Source organism: Schistocerca nitens, chromosome 4, assembly GCF_023898315.1.
Source record: "Schistocerca nitens isolate TAMUIC-IGC-003100 chromosome 4, iqSchNite1.1, whole genome shotgun sequence".
Taxonomy (NCBI): Eukaryota; Metazoa; Arthropoda; class Insecta; order Orthoptera; family Acrididae; genus Schistocerca; species Schistocerca nitens.
This window is the reverse complement of record NC_064617.1, coordinates 747,169,542-747,187,582: the sequence shown is the minus strand read 5'-3', so window position 1 is coordinate 747,187,582 and position 18,041 is coordinate 747,169,542.

Genomic DNA, 18,041 nt, shown 5'->3' with positions numbered 1-18,041 from the left:
CAGGCAAAGTGGTAAATCGTGAATTTCCGAACTTTTTTTATGACTGCTTGTTATCCGTGTGATCACAAGTACACAAATCGCAAAAAACGCGTCGAAAAAACAGGCTGTGTTTCGTTTATTAGTTAGGAAGACACCCACATCTGATGACGATCACCTAGATCGCAACTGATTGGAAAAAAGAGAAAATAGTATTTTGTGATCAGAATATTTTGAATCTCACGAAGTCTAAATAGCGAATCACTGAGTACTTCAATGTAATAACGTCACACTTAATCTGAGTGGTAAGTCATACACATTGTTCCGTTGCGTAAGTTGGTATTAGATTTGTGTACGGTCACCTGCACTCTGTCACATGCTATAGCCATCTACTCCCACTGCTTAATAGAGATACTACACACTTTCACATGGAGGAGCGCAGGAAAATATGAGCGCTGTTCAGCGAAGAATGGTTATAATTTTTTAGGGTCATAATTTCCCGCACTAGAATTTTATCTTATCATATTTCGTTGTAACAAACACCTCGTAATAGTTTCACTGTTGAAACTCCTTCTTGGGAGCCTCTTAGAGGCGGCCAAGTTGAGTCGTGTTCAGTAACGCTCACCGCAAAAGTGGAAGTGAGCTGCGACGAGCAACATGCAGCTTCGAAATTCTGCCTTCGTCTATGAAGAGTCTGTCCTTCCCCACAGCACGGCTCGAAAATGGTTTATATAGTTTAAATATGGCACACAATCTCTTTCTAAGTAAGATGGACCTGTGGACCTGGCGCTACAGTTACTGCTGTTACAGAAGAAAACATCAATACCGGTGCTGATATTGTGAGCAAGAATGGACGAATAATCTCACGAACACTTTCTGAAACACTAAACATTGAAAATGTCATTCTGTGCCACCGAAAACTTAAAATTTTAACGCAAAGAGCGTGCTTTGTTATCGTTTGCCTATCGAATTGGTGGATTTCCTCAACTGCGTGCTTGACTTATGCTAATTGATTTAGCTCTGTAATATTTCATACAAGTAAATTATCACTCATCATATCAATGATTAAGGGATGCTCTTACTACTAAATGAAACACTGATCACCATTAATATACAGCCGGCCGGGGTGGCCGAGCGGTTCTAGGCGCTACAGTCTGGAACCGCGCGACCGCTACGGTCGCAGGTTCGAATCCTGCCTCGGGCAAGGATATGTGTGATGTCCTTATGTTAGTTAGGTTTAAGTAGTTCTAAGTTCTAGGGGACTGATGACCTTAGTAGTTAAGTCCCATAGTGCTCAGAGCCATTTGAATAATTTTTTTGAACCATTAATGTACCTTATTATTTGCAAGTAACAAAATCTCGCAAAAATCCATTACGACAGTAACTCAGATCAGTAAACTAATGCTTTGCAAAGTTGCAGATTGGATCTGGCATCGTAAATCAAATTTAACGCATATCTGAAGAAAATATTTGCGTCCGTGGAGGTCGCACTGTGATTGCAAGAGGCTAGTGCATAAAAATGGAAAATTTAGTAGAAGGATACAGTATGCGTCCTCATCTATCGCCAGAGCTGAAAGCATGTTGAACTGCAAATAAGTATTCGAAATAAAGATTGGAATTAGTGAACATTGTCACGGACACTTCGCCTTTCCCTACGTTTCGCTTCGTTGCTGCATCTCTGTCTCAGCGTACTTAGAATCTTGGAAATCGGCGTCTGCGGTGGCTGAGAAATCAGTCATTGCCTCGTTAGCAAAATCTCATCTCTGCCAGCGTCTAAGTTCAACCGCAAACGGATGAGAGCCACTCACCCTGGATTAGCAGGAGTCCGGAAGAGAAGTTCTGGAGGATAAGTGTGCAAGTGAAGTCTCGAAGAGGATATCCAGAGGAGAAGCTTCTATCTGCAGAGCGCTTCCGACAAGGAAATCTATGAGCCTTGTGTCTTTCGCTGTTGCGTAATTTGGATTTGTGGAATACTGATTCTTGTACGTGTCTACCAATAAGATGTTGCATTACGAGGTGCTGACGTCCACTCCTCACCCGCGTTTCAGGCAGTTAAAAATATGTTCGATTTACTCCATCTCTCTGTCTTCCTTCGTGCGCTGGCCAACACAGGTGGTCTCTGTAAGCACTCCCTTCTCTCACTCCTCTATCATTTATATAAAGCAAACAGGAACTGCCTTTACGTTTCTTTAAACATTCATTCTGTTTGGCGTCACCCAGTCGCCTGTCGCCGTCTCTCACACTACAAAGAAGTCCCAACATTCTATTGCCATTCCACTCTCTAGGATGCTATATTGACAGCCTGCGTTTTCGGCGAAGTTCGACTTCTCGCTGTTTCCTTCCACGAAAGCAGTTAGGTGGCACACATCCAGCAGATATGGCTTCTTTAGAACAAACACTGTTGTCCTACATATGCCTCAGATGTAATCTGCAATGTCTGTCAACAGATGCAAGGTGCCAACCGAGCAGGTCTGCCTTTTCTCTTTCTCCCACTCAAATAAAAAAAATTAAAAAAATTAAAATAAAAATAGAAAAAGATGCTCTGGCCTATTTCACTTGCCACGGATTTTCCTTCACACAGGAAGATTCTGCGAATAGCACTTAGGGCAGACTCCCTGGGTTCTTAATGGCAACACTACGTGCTTCAGTGGTATTCAGCTAGCTGTCACAGTGGTTTCCCATTTAGCTACACGTGCAGTTTAACATAGGAAATCAAAATACAAGTAGTTATATATTGGAAATAAATAGTATTAATTCATGTTTTATTATCCAGCGGAGATAAAGTTATTCAAATTTCTTTTGACTATCTCTCACAAGTTTTATACAAATTACGGGAGTGTATCAGGCAAAAGGTCTTGCAATACTAAGAGAAAACACTAGAGATGGGCAAAACTGTTCTTTTCAGAGATCGGATCAGAACTGTTCACTCCCTTAAGTGAACTAGCTCTTTTTCATGACTCACCACTCATTCACAATAGAAAATAAATGGAAGGCACATTGCCCTTTAAACTTGGTTTATTCCAGTACTACACCTGTATTTTGACCTTATTTGATCCTATTTTGAAGTAACACAGATAATGAGTAAGAATTTTGTATTGTTTATTGAAATTTCCACGATATGACAAAGTTTTTGATTATTGATTTACTTTGCACTATCGTGGTTTTGGCTTTGTAGCCATTATCATGGTGAAAGGTGAAATAGTCATAAAATATCTGACATGTCTGAATGATTGTAATATTGTGACAACAATCATTCAGACATGTCAGATATGTAATAAATATTTCACCTTTGCATGTGATAATGGCTACATAGCTAAAATAGTATGCTGATAACGACACTTTTGAGTGCCCCGCAAAACAAACCTCCACATCTAAATAGTGATAGTGTGAAATGAAGTAATAATGAAACTTAATCAAATGGTTGCATTTTCATTCATAAATTACAGTATGACTGCAGTCCGCAATGAAGGAAAAATCACTGATAGGTTTATATTACATCCTGAGTCACTTTGAGATAGAAAAGTTATACATTTCATCTGGTGGAAAAATAAAAATATTACAATAAAATTCTAAGTATTTTTATCAGGTAGGGAAATTTTGAAAATAAGACTGATTCATATTATGTAAACAAACTTTAATTGCATAAAAAGTAACATACAACTACTGTAATATATTTTAGTATGCACAGTCGACAAACACAATGAGTATATGTTACAGGAAAAACTAATCAATGTTCTGGTTTATAAATAAAATTTGTTCAATTTTACTTGAAGTGAGTCTGTTCCTTCTCTCATTGCATATTTGTCCTGCTTTTGAGAAGATACGCTCACAGGGAACTGATGTAGCCGGGATGCATAACATTTGCAGGACTAGTTCATACAGTGTTGGGTACAGCAACCTTCTAGTGCCCCACCAGTTTAATGGATCGCTGTTCCTACACAAATACGCCTCAGACAAATATTTGTCTAGTTCGACAATTGCTGCACATCCCGGGTCATGACTTCCTTGGAGCTGATTTATTGTTTCATCGAAGTCGTCCCAAATTGAAGAGCTCTCGCCTGTTATGGTGGTAACTGGTTCAGATCGTTGGTGTGTTTCTTCTTGTTGAGCTAACAGTGATTTCATTTTTGCTATGACACTCGTGTAGCAGTCATGGAATGTCGACTCATCAGCAAATCCTTGTTTTTTGAACCGGGGGTCCAATAAAGTTGCTTGTGCAACCACTTCGTTGCTGGAGATGACCCCAAATCGCTCTGACAAGCCTTTCAGCAAATTATTTATTAATGCATGTGTTTCTTCTGGATATTTTTCATTTTTGTCTTTAAAAGACTGTAGTTGCCGTGCCATTAATCTTGGCAAGATCTTCATTTTTGACAGGGAGACTGTTTTCTCTGCGGACATCTCTTTGGTTACCTCATCAAAAACTTTCAAAACTTTTATACATTGTTGAATTACATCCCAGTCAGTGTCTTTCAAGTTTAAAGTAATCGACTTTCCACCCAAAATAGCTAGGCAAGAAATGATGGGATCTTTATTCAATAGAAATCTTTCTAACATGTCGTAAGTAGAATTCCATCTCGTTGGCACGTCTTGTTTCAGTTTCAATTTATCTTTCTTCAAATTTTGTTGCATTTCAGCAAATTTGTTTAATGCAAAAGGACTCTTCTTGAAGTACATTACTGTCTTTTTCACCTCATCAACAATTTTCTGAATTGACTTGTGTATGGCATGTTGCACAATGAGATTTAATGTATGTGCAAAACATGGGATATGCGGAAGATTCAGAAGCACGACAGCTGCTTTCATGTTTGATGCATTGTCTGTGATCATTGCAGTAACTTTAAAATTGATATTATATTTTGCAATAACAGCCTTTACCCAATTCGAAATATTTTCTGCAGTGTGTCTTTCTTCGAACTGTGAGCACTCTAGAAGGTATGACTTCAGCTGACTGTTCACATCTATGAAATGTGCCGTGACTGCATAGAAACTTATGTTATTTATACTTGTCCATCCGTCAGATGTAAGGCAAACTGCCTTTGCAGCAGCCAAATCATTTTTAACTTTTTCAAATAACTCGTGATACAATCTGGGCATTAAAGAGTTTGATAATGTTTTTCGATTCGGTAAATTATAATTTGGGCAAAGCATAGATATAAATTTTTTAAACTCTGCATCTTCAACTAAAGAGAAAGGATGGTACTCTTTGCAAATCATTTTCAAAAGTTGTGTATCTAATGCCATACTTTTGTTTAATGTGATTGGCTTCATAATATTAACAAATCTACTTATGGGTTGTTGCAAATGATAAACAGTTGGAGTTGAGGGGGTCACAAAAGAAGATAAATCAGGACTTGGTGCAGAACCAGATGACAATGATGGGCTGGATACAGCTTGAGACCCAGTTTGGCTTTCTGGGAGAATACCTTCATTTGAGGTGGAAGTAGATGCACAAGAAATGATTTCTTGAATTTCTGCATCCATTGACGGTGATCTTGACCGGCTTCTTGACCCACACCGTTCTGCAGGTATTGTTGGATGCTTCGATTTTAGATGTCTCTTCAGGTTTGAATTGGAGCCAGAGGGAGTGGAAATTATCTGCTGGCAGTAACGGCATTTTCCTTTTTTTTCCATTTTGGTAAAATGGTACCATATGTCGCTCCAAATTCTTCTAGGCGAAGGCGATGTAGCTGACATACTGTCCTCCAGTACTGAAAAGTACATTGGAAATTAAAGTATTTACTCTTGAGATAGACCTCTTAAATAGTAAAAACGTAAAATGACAACAAATTCACATGCATTAATTTTTGTAAACGAAAATTATGGTAGGGCTGTGAAGTTTTAAGGAATTTCAGGGCTCTCTGCAATTTTGGGCCCACCCCTATTTTTTGTATAATGTAATTTCGACTACACTTTCTATGACTTTAGTGATTATACAGTTTTGATCAAAACGATGGCATGAGGTTTTTTTGAATCTATTTACAGACAGGCCAACAGTATATTAAGTAGTGGCATACCTGCGACTTTGCATGGGCTTAGGAATTGGTAAAACAACACATTTTAATTCAATGATTTCTTTGTATGGAGTGTGAAGACCCAGTTGTAAGAATACAACTTGGAGTAGATTTCATAAAATCTCAATAAATCTTTATGTCAACACGACGGTACTTTTGCCCCAGCTAGATCACAAGTTGGCCTTGCCATGTTAAATGTACGCATTTATAGTTAAAATATGCACAAAAATACCTAAAATATACACTTAAACAAGGAAAATATGCATTTAAAATGGATGAACCTGTATCTAAAACCAGTACAAAATAGAACTGAAAAACAGGAATCTAACAATGTATTAGGTGCGTCTTAACATTATAGTAATATTAAACCAAATATAATTTGGTTTTAGTTGACCCCATTATAAAAAATTACCATCTATTTTTCCACATCTTTCAGAAAGGCCTTTCCTACGTATGCCAAAGTAGATTTCACAGTTGGAAGAGTGCCCTATGCGTCATTTTACTGATGCTGAAAACAATAGGGCCCTTTATGCAAACCTGCCCAAGATGAACAGTGTAAATTCCCAACTGCATGTTAATGTGAAGGGTTGAGGGCTGTCACCACGGACTATCTGTGGATCTCCGCCTACGCAGGGCACTTTGTATAGTATTATACGTAAAAGGCATATCCCTCCGGTGGGAGACATCAAACGTTTCTGGTGCCGGTATTTCGGCACAAGCAGTGGCCGCCTGCGAGACAAATGGAAATCTGTATTGTTGTCGGTTGACGTGGAGAAGGACTGCAGTGGTATTCATCAAAGCTATGTGGTTAAAGGGAAAGTAGAGCTATCGGTTAAGGTGCTCTCGACAGCGGTTGTGTGAATGCAGTCATTCTATTAACATTCTAAATCTGAAGACTTTTTTTTCATTTAGCAGGAAACCTGACTTCATTAGGTAAGGCCAAATTTTCACAGGGATCATGGTTGCGCCCCTCAAACTGTATCCTCTACAAACCTCTGAATACAGAGTGTTTCGAAACTGTCCTTTCAAGATTACAATTGGCGTCAGAGCATACAATTAATGCTGGTGACGCTAACATAATCTTTCAGTATCTCCACTGTGAAATTCAATGATGCTACTTGCCTACTTCCACTTGGACCTATCCATAATGCTGCAATCAGTTACAGTTTCATACATATATTTGAAACGAAATCTCCAAACAGCGTAATTTATACCTCTCAAACATTAAAATTTGGAATTCTGCTCATGACAATTTTGGAGATGTTGGCCCTACTCGCTAAAATATCCAAGAAAGAAACCGCAATTCAGTGCAGAGACTTTAAGTGCATCACTGTATCTGGTCTTGCTGCAGGGGCACAAGAGAGAGTTTAGGAGACTACTTCCATTTTGTTGCCGGATATAAAATACAAACTTGGATTTACTAAGAAAGTAACTCGACTACAAGATAAATATGGCCCACTGGAGATGGAAACCTTAAGGGGAAACCTATGCCTTGGCTAACCGATGAATTATAACAGTAGATGAATCTCACGCTACAAATCGAACCTACAAATATATTACAAGCAAAGAGGGAAGAGTGAATCAATCTGAGAGAAAAGACAACTCAGGCAAGCTGATACATGAATCTACAAGACAGCCGTTGAATAAGTGAAGGCAAAGTAAAAGCTACAGCTGATCCCATTGTCCTAAACGAGTGTTTCACAGAGGTAAATTACATTAGTTGTGAAAAATTCTTTCATTTGTATCAGATGAGCATCCTCTGTACAGGATGGCATCACAGTCCAAATGATCAAGTTTATTATTGACACAATACTACGCTATAACTACTGCTCTTTACTTCCTTAGACCTAAAGGCTCTTGCCTGGACAACGCAGCAGAAATAGTCGTTTCCATTAGAGTATGATCCTTTCTACTGTAAGTGGCATAAGATAATAATGCCTAGTACATGCATAAAGAAGACATATGTTATAATATATTTGTTAAGTAACTGTGATGTACTAAGTTTTATAGTTCCCTGACCTGGCCAAGCTACTATGCGAATTTTTATTGTGGACAAATGAGTTTACACTTTAATTACGAACGAAACAATAAATGTATTGCAAAATGTGTACACCAATATTTTTCTTGTTTTATACTGCGTAAAGCAATATGCAGCAATTTGGTCTTAAAGTCAAATTTATATATTTTTTTCACATTGTACTACGGATTTTGCGATTTTAGGCGTCTTCAGAAGGAAACGTTCACTTTAAAAATATACAGCTTGCTATGTATTTGTTCCAGGTTAATGAAATTTTAATATATTATAGCCAAATATAGTGTTAATGGAAATCTCAAGTTTCAACATTTTCCGATCACCCAAAAAAAGTTCTTGATTTTCCTAAACTAAATTTTTCTCATCACAGGATAAATATATAACTGCAAGCGTGGGTATGTTTTGAAGGTCTCTTTCATGGTTGTAAGAAGCTGCAACCACTGTGACCATACAGTGGGATACGGATTTTATACAGAGTGATATTGAATAACGATTGTGAGCGTGTTTGACCGTGAGTTTAATAGTGCGTGCGGTAGGAAAATCAGTTGCTACGTTGCCGCGTTCAGGCGTAACAGTAGCACGGATGGAATTAACGCCTGTGGCTGTTTTTCCCAGCCGCCGGGGGTAGGAAACGGTGCGTGACAACGCTGCGCTCCGCTGAACACTGCTAACTGCACGGTCGAACGCGCACACAACCACTATCAAATATCACTCTGTGTAAAATCCATACCCCACTGTGTGGTCGCAATGGTTACAGCTTCTTACAACCACGAAAGAGACCTTCAAAACGAACCCACGATTTCTGTTATGTATTTATCCTGTGATAAGAAAAAGTTAGTTTACGAAAATAATAAGAACTTCTTTTGGGTGATCGGAAAATGTTGTAACTTGAGATTTACATTAACAATATATTTGGCTATAATATATTAAAATGTCATGAACCTCGTACAAATACATCGCAAGTAATATATTTTTAAAGTGAACGTTTCCTTCCTAAGACGCCTAAAATCGCAAAATCCGTAGTACAATAAGAAAAAATTATATAAATTTGACTGTAAGACCAAAGTGCTGCATATAGCCTTACGCAGAATAAAACAAGGAAAATATTGGTGTATCACATTTTGCCATACATTTATCAGTTAGCTCGTAATTAAAGCGTAAATTCGAGCGTCCATAATAAAAAATCCTATAGTAAGAGGAGTCGTCAGGAACCTAATCTGATCAGTTTAAACAAATAAAAATAAAATAAAAACAAATTATGTATACATAACATAATTATGTAATATACATACCGGTATTACTACGAGGAACAATATCCAGTAGAGACGAACTCCGATGCAGAGGCGCTGAATCAAGCAGGTCGAGCCGCGAGCTGTATTACTCCGAGCTAAGACCGCAGAGACCAGAGTGACACCTGTGTTGCTTTGCTCAAAGCTCTGGCTAGAGCCGAGAACAGCGGGATGAGCGTTGAGCGGGTGAGCTCCGAGGGTGGGGGCAGCGGTGAGCGGCCACCAGTCACCCGCTCGGAGACAAACCGTCCGCTCTCTTGCGAGCAGGTTGTTTCAAGTAGTTCTTATGTTCTCCGCTAGGTGGCTCTCTGTCCTGTTGCTCGCATCAACTGCCCAGAGGGCAGGACGTGCGACTGAAAAAATCGCCGACAGAGTGCGATGCTAAGTTAAGGTGCGCCAGACACTGCACGCGGCAGAGGAAGCACAGAGACGGCACGGCATATTTGAAACACAAAATCCAATGGGGCACTGCACAATGCAGGCCGCCGAGGCAGAAGCAGGGCAGAGGCCGGCGCTGGCTGTGTTGTGTGGCGTGCAGACCAGCAGAGGCCCCGCTGATATACTCCGTCTCTCTCTCTCTCTCTCTCTCTCTCTCTCTCTCTCTCTCTGCTGTGGGAAACGTTTGGAGCTACCGTTCTTTTTTTCTCAATCACTGATTGTTCACTCCTTTGAAAGATTCAACTCTATCAATTAGTTCAGGAGCGGATCCCCCATCTCTAGAAAACACCGAAGCTCTGTGTGGTTGGTTGGTTGGTTGGTTCGGAGGAGGGAATCAAACAGCACGGTCATCAGTCCCAGCGGATTAGGGAAGGATGTGGAAGGAAAGCGGCCGTGCCCTTACAGAGGAACCATCCCGGTATTTGCCCCATGCGATTTAGGGGAATCATGGAAAACCTAAATCAGGATGGCCGGACGCGGGTTTGAACCGTCGCTCTCCCGAATGCGAGTCTAGTGTGCTAACCACTGAGCCATCTCGCTCACTAAAGCTGAGTGTGGCAATCTCACTCATCACGAATTCCCAATGAAGCAAAAGAGACTGCTTTGGTTGGGAAAGTTATGTTCATCTCATTTCGTGATGGCTGATCAGTGTTCTATCTGTGCACACATCCATTACTGGACAATACTACTGGGATGTCCTGTAAACTTTGCAAATCCATATCAGTCGCAACAAACTCCTTTCCGTGAAACAGGTCGAATGCTGTACTATGATAATGCATAGCAAAGTATTAGGAAAGCCGTTACTAAACATTTTGCAAAAACCATTTTGAAAAGTCTATGGGCTCGCCCTTCATACGGTCCGGATTTAGCTCCACGTGACTTTTTTCCGTTCCATAACTTCAAGAAGCTACTTTGCAGAAGGGATTTTCCATCATCAAAAGCAATAGAGAAGGTTGCAGAGCCAATTCAGAAGTACCTTTCAACAAAAGAAATGCCAGTGCGCATACTGGCAGAAATGTTTTGACAAGTGCATCGCATCCAAAGGAGGCAATTTTAAGAAAGACCGTCAAAACTGTGAGGATGACTAAAAGTATCTTGTCAAAAATTGTGATCATTCTTTAATGAAGAGCCCTGATAACACTGAATTACACAACTGTCCAGGGCAATGATATGGATCTTCACCCACATTTACATACATTTTCTGAGAACCACTGTGAAGTGCACGGTATATGGTACTTAGCAGGTGACCGCATTTTAAAGTATCATCTCGTTCTAATCGCGAATTGGGCAGCCGAACAATAACTGCTTTTCACCTACCACTGTTTCTTCTTTAAATGATTTAGATCTATCTTCATAAGTCTGCCCTTTCCGGTTTTTCAATGTTCGCTAGACATGCTAGCAACAGACAAGCAAGTGACAAGTCGTGCTGTCCTTCTTTGTATATGTGCAATACCCTCTGCAAAGTATCTCTGATATGGGCCCCAAGCATTTGAGCAATGTTCTAAGATGCGAAAGTTAACTGTTTTTTGTGCAGTTCCTTCGTAGATTGACTGCATTTTCCCAGTCACCATTTACAGTATCTGTGAAATGACTGAAGTTAATACTCAATTTATCTGTCAAGTCAGTAGTAAACAATATAAATATATACAACAAACGTCGCAACACACTTCCCTGGGTCATGCCTTACGTTACTTGTGGCCACGACTCTCCATCTAAGGTAACGTGCTGCGTCCTCCCCACTAAGAAATCCTCAACCGTCATAAAATTTGTTTGACACCCCACATAATTGTACGATGGCGTGCTGAAATGTAATGTCTCCGAAAACTCTTAATGCTTTTTAAATTAAACAAACTTCATTAACATTCAACATCTTTAGTCTTCATATATACTTATTTATTTCCCAACATAGTCACCTTGGTGGCGAAAACATTTAACCTATCGAGAGATCAATTTTTAACACCATCACTGTATAGTGTTTGACTTTTTTGATGGAGCCACAAAATCACCTTCGTTTTCGCCGTTTGGCCACTATGAGAGTGAAGTGTTTACGTCTTGGGGACAGACGAAAATCGTATGGGGGCAAGTGGAGACGGTACGGAGGATGACTGATGACAGAGAACGCAACACGTTGGATTGTCGCGGATGTCTCAGCGCTCGTGCGTGTTCTGGCTGTGACATATTGAAGGAGAGGGTGGCATGTGTGGATGAACTCTTCGAATTCATGCTTTCAGTTTTCTGAGGGATTACAGGGGTTACGGGAGGCTGTTCCTCACGCACCGACGTAGTTACGTTACTCACCACCATGTTATACGAGTATGCTAGAATCCGGAGCTCTCTAGCGACAGATATTTTCAGCTTGAGTCAGAGAGGCAGGAAAGTCGACCAATAATATGCATAACATGTAACACCTCAACCAATGTTGAGAACAAAATGAAATTTCCGATACATTATTTTTCTGTACCCTAGTACTTTTATTAATTAACCTTGGTGTCATACCGCGTCTGATGCTTTTTGAAAGTGAAGAAATACTGCATCTGCCTGAATGAATGCCTTGATCCATAACAGTGTTTGGTATAAGAAAAGCGCAAGTTTCTCTTAATGAATGTAGTGTAAATCACATACAACGCCTGATCAGCTGTAAGAGAGAGCCTCCTGATCCTAATCTCAGCAGGATACAGTCAGCCGGCCGAAGTGGCCGCGCGGTTCTGGCGCTGCAGTCTGGAACCGCGAGACCGCTACGGTCGCAGGTTCGAATCCTGCCTCGGGCATGGATGAGTGTGGTGTCCTTAGGTTAGTTAGGTTTAACTAGTTCTAAGTTCTAGGGGACTAATGACCTCAGCAGTTGAGTCCCATAGTGCTCAGAGCCAGGATACAGTCAACTATGCTTCTTCTTCTTTTACTTATTCTTCTTCTATTCCTATTGCCTTTTCCTCTTTCTCTACGGGGACGACGCTGTTACATATCTGATAGGGCAGCGTTAGTGAAATTTAATGGCTGGATGTCCTTCCTAACACCAAAACTCCTCTGTGGAGGAATCTGTGTACCCCATCCGTCTGCATCTACTGCAGATCCAGTGGAGGATGGTTATCATATGTGCTAATGTGCTACAGCACACTGTTTAGATTGCACTACAATTATGTCATCTCTCGTCAAATGCAAGCTAGAAATCGAACTAAAATTACGCCACTTCTCTTCAAATGTGAGCCCAAAATCGCACTACAGTCACGCCAGTTCTCTTCGTGTGTGTGCTGGTGTGCAAACAATGTGGACGAAAACATGTTTTGTAGCACTATAAAGCAGTGTCGAGTACTGAAATGAATGTCAGATACACTACCATCAACTCGGAGAAGAGACCTAGATGCCTGCTTCTCACTGCGCGTGCTCTGCTGTGACGTCGTCATTGCCGGCAGTGATGCTACGTTGCTCACAGCTTCAGATCATTATTTTGCTTCGAGTAAAGCATATGAAGTATTGCGCAAGCGTTAAGTATAATGGATTTTAGAGGTGTAGTTGTCATAAGAGCGCTGTGTTTGATTCGTTTACTGTAAATCCAACTGCTACAAATTTCTTTTTCCTTTTACTTTATTCCTCTCACTGTTTAACTGTTAAATAAATGTACGATTTAATCTTTTGACTGGTACAGATTCGCTCTCTACATTATGTGCTGAGCGCGGCATTTCTGTCGCTATACTGCCCACCTAAAGCTGCTACGTGTGCTAAGAGATGGAGTTTCAATCGCTATGAAGTACTTGTCATCCGATTTTAATAAAAGTATTTCGTGAAAACATTTTATTTTTGTATATCTTACACACTGGTATCTTCACTCGACAAAGGACGGAATTTCTTTTCGGTTTTCGTCAATGTCCGCAGCTCGTGGTCGTGCGGTAGCGTTCTCGCTTTCGGTTCCCGGGTTCGATTTCCGGCGGGGTCAGGGATTTTCTCTGCCTCGTGATGACTGGGTGTTGTGTGCTGTCCTTAGGTTAGTTAGGTTTAAGTAGTTCTAAGTTCTAGGGGACTGATGACCATAGATGTTAAGTCCCATAGTGCTCAGAGCCATTTGAACCATTTGGTTTTCGTCATTGTTACTGAGACGCTTCAAAATAAGTAATATATAGCACGAAATCTTAAGGAGTTTGCAGAGGTAAAAACGCACTTCATTAACTTTGTGTATTGTTGATTTTAGCCCATACATCGCTAATTTTTGACAACATGTCTTTCTGGAGTACAGCGGTTTATTTATTACGTAAAAATGAATATGAACAGTCACAACCCCAATAAACTTTTTTTTTCTATGAGGTTACCGGTTTCGGTCTGTTTTAGACTATGATGATGGTAGATAGAGGCTGTGAACGGAGCAGGCGCTATAACTCCACGAACGCTAACTGCTCACAGTGTGTGCTCCGTTCACAGCCTCTATCTACGATCATGGTGTAAGGTCTGAAGATGGTCTAAAACAGACCGAACCTGTAACCCCATATAAAAATGTTTATTGCGGTTCTGGCTGTTCATAATCATTTCCGCACATCGCTGTGCACGAAATGTCGAAAACATATCGAAATTTTATTTAAAGCTGGGATCAGAACGCTATCTGACTTCATTGCTGACTTACTGATTTTTATACCCGTCAGACTGTCGCCTGTGAATTACTTCCAAAGCTTACTGGTTAAGTGCATGGGCCGGAAATTTGTCGACTTCGGTTCGGTTTTCAGTGCTGCCATTTTCTCCACCTTCATTTTATTCATTCTTCGCAATTATAAACGATTAGTTAGAGAATTAAAATGTATTTAAACAGTTCACTTTTCGTGCAGGATGATTCTTATTAACTTTTAAAACCCTCTGAAGTGACATAGATGATGATGAGAAAAGTATAAGGCACATGGGGGCCGCAAATGTCCAGATATACTCCAAAAGTGAAACACAGATGTTTAACAAGTGATGTCCCCAAGTTACGGCGGTCGCCGCCCATGCCGCAGTTGAGCCCGTCGGTCTGCGATATCTGATCATACCAACTCTAGGATTCGCGTCGGTATGCCTCTGACTTTAGCGCATGTGGCTCAGAGTTCGAGTCTTGCGTCTTTTTCATTGCGTTACACAGTTATGTGTTTACAGTGAGGTAACGTTTATTATCTTATTTACCGGTATCGCAATCACCGCTCGTTTACTGCTAAGTATAGTACTAAAAAGAAAATACTCTATTGAGTCACAACGAAATGAGTATAAACTTCCGAGCTTCGTCTTCACCAGTAAATGACCTACGTTTTTATTACTATATGGTGTACGTTTGAAATTTGCACCGTTGTCCAGCGATGTGTAGTACCGCTCGCTACCGGCGGGCGTAGGATCACCAAGTTCGACTGCTGCAGGTGCGGCGAGGTACGTCATCTGGTGACGTCACACGTTGGACATTTGTCATCCACATTTGGAATATTTCCCGACATGTGCGGGCTCATGTGTCTCATATTACACTTCTTGTCGCAGGGGCCTCTAAGTAGCTTCGGAAGTTTTTAAACGCCAATTGGTATCACCATGTACATGAAATTAACATTATGTCTACAATTTTGCTTCAGCTGTTTAGCAGTAGGTGGCAGTAGTGGCACGGGGTGTTGCAGTTGATAAGTCGTATCATACACTATGTTCAGGCATTTTTTTACATAACGCCATCGAAATATTGGACGATTTGTGATTGCATCATATATTTATTCCCGATTGAATATGTCAACTTACGAGCCCAATGCCCGTCGTTTATGGGAAGTTCTGATTTTATCCTTTAAGATGAAGAACTCTCCGGCTGAGGCCTATAAAATGCTGGGCAAGAACTATGGTGAGACTCATGTCAGTAACATAAAGCGGAGAAAATGGTTTAAATGCTACAAGAACTGTGATTTTGACGTCGAAAAGTGGCCCGTCAGGACATACGTGGAAACGTTGAAACGGTAAGTCCTACCCCAACCGCCGTATCTACAGACATTGCTCCTTCTGACGTGTATCTTTTTTCATTAACGGCACACGATCTGGATAACCATCATCTCCGGACATACGGACAAGTTCAAAATTAGATCGATTCATGGATCTGCTCAAAAAATGCCCAGCTCCTCCGCCGTGGGATTCGTATGGTGCCCGAAAGATGGTAGGAAGCAGTGGCGAGCGATGGCCAACACTATGGATCATAAATTTCTTTTCATTTGCAACGCGCCGGTGGGGTAAGACTCTAGTCAGTCTGTTCCGCCACTGATATGCACCTAATATCGCCTCTCAAGGGCAAGTCCCCCACGACGGCCCATGTGTGTGTAAAGGAATTGCATAAGGGTAGAAGGAAAGAAAGGGTTGGCCCTAACACAAGACTGCAGTGGTGGGCCGTGGTTCAACGTCAATAATTACGAAGTAACGATGGGAAGTACTAGCTACTGTAATGAAAGATGGGTTGCAAATGACATACATTTATTGGCTGTGAAATCAACGACTGCGTAGAACAAACAAGAATAATCATCACGGGAGAATAAGTGGATACACACATACGAGCATGTGATAAGTTTGAGTCTCCAGCGGGAAATGTCTGGAAAAGTTATCATAAAATAGACGGAACGAAAAATAAATCGTGTTAACTGACTGAAAATCGTGAAATTGTAGTGTTGGTGATGATTGCATTGGATGATTAGAGAGTAAAGAGTAATAGAACCCCAGAGAGTGAAAACATGGTCGAAAGGTCACCACACGGTGACTGACTCATTAACCTGAGCCAATACACAGGTCATCTGGTACGTACTTCGTACGCCATTGCTTCGACAATTACATCATTTGCGGGTGACTAGGCGCGGTAAGTTTGCAGGCGGCTACGGACGCTGTCATGGCGCAGCCCATCTGCTGATGAATCGACTGCCCCTCCCGTGGTGAAGCAGTCTGTTCTCTATGCTCTTCAACGACGAAGTGTGTTCACTAAGGCTTAGTGTGGCTTCCGGTGAAGAATGGTCTGATACTTTGCTCTCTTGCTCCTTCGCGGTGTGAGTTCATCAACCCAAAACCTCCTAACAGTTTTGTTCTGAAAAGTTCGGCGTGGCTTTTTGGAAGATTCTGAACGCGTGTCTACCTCGACTCCTCTTTCCAGAAATTTGCGACTGCCACTCTACGGCCATCGGAGTTCGGAAAGGTTCCGAGTTCTGATATATCAAAAGGCATCCTGCCAAGAACTTTCCGTAACTTCTCAATGTTTATGCTCAAGGCGTCAGCGGCCCGTGAATGTTAACCAAAAGACGCCTGTGGAGGCAAACCGTGGCTACTGCACGAGACACACCATTTACGTGGGTGGCCTGCCCTTCCGAGAAACCTCAGTGTTCATATTCGCCTACTGGCGAGGACAGGGCGACTTTGCCGAACTCAGCACGCAAGTACCTTCTTCCCCGAGCGTTGCTAATGTTGTCAAATACGCGCGTCACTCTCTGCGGCGATGAATGCGAGAGTGGGAGGCAGCTCACTGGAGGCAGGTGACCTATGTTACCCCTCACCTCACGCCCACTCAGCCGCTGAAGGCAGACTGAGGCAAGCGGAAACTGTAAGGGCCATGTCTCCACTGACAGAATGAATTAAACATGCGCTTTACAATTAAGACATATTAGAGAAAATCCTCTCTAATCATCACCCACACCCACGGATAATACCGCTCCTTTGCATATACATCGGAATTTATTGATTTATTAGATCTATCGTATCGGTGGATTATGTGTGTCGATTAAAAAAGGAATGAAACACGAGACTGGCTACAGCCTGATGAATTTCATAATCTTTCAGAGTATAGCCTCGAACTTCAAGGTACACGGCGGGAGAAGAGTTGTAGAACTAATATATTAAATTTATTTATGATTACTACCCTTGTAAGGCAAAAGCCTATAAGCCATCACAGCGACGTATTCTGGTACAGTATTGCACGAGTCAACACTGGGTGGTTCTCACGTGTGACTTGGCTGCTGCGTTTGATAAAATAATTCTTCTGCTAGACTCATGCTGCATATGCAGCTCGGTCTACTATATTTAGAGGAGAGCTGGTGTTGAAAGTACCTGAGGCTCTGCATCTGGTACCGGCAGACTCCAGAGGCCCCGTGGCGCCGCATATCCCGAGAGGAGAGCGACAGAGGGTCGCAGAGGGTGGAGGGGCGGCTCTGCGGCGACGACGCGCTGACGTTATTGCCTCTGGCAACGGCTCTCTTGCTCACTGCAGCGGTGAGGCGCATGCGAGTCCTTCTATTATTCAAGACCGCTGTGCATTCGCCCTGTGTGCAGTACGAAAGTGCACGTGGATGC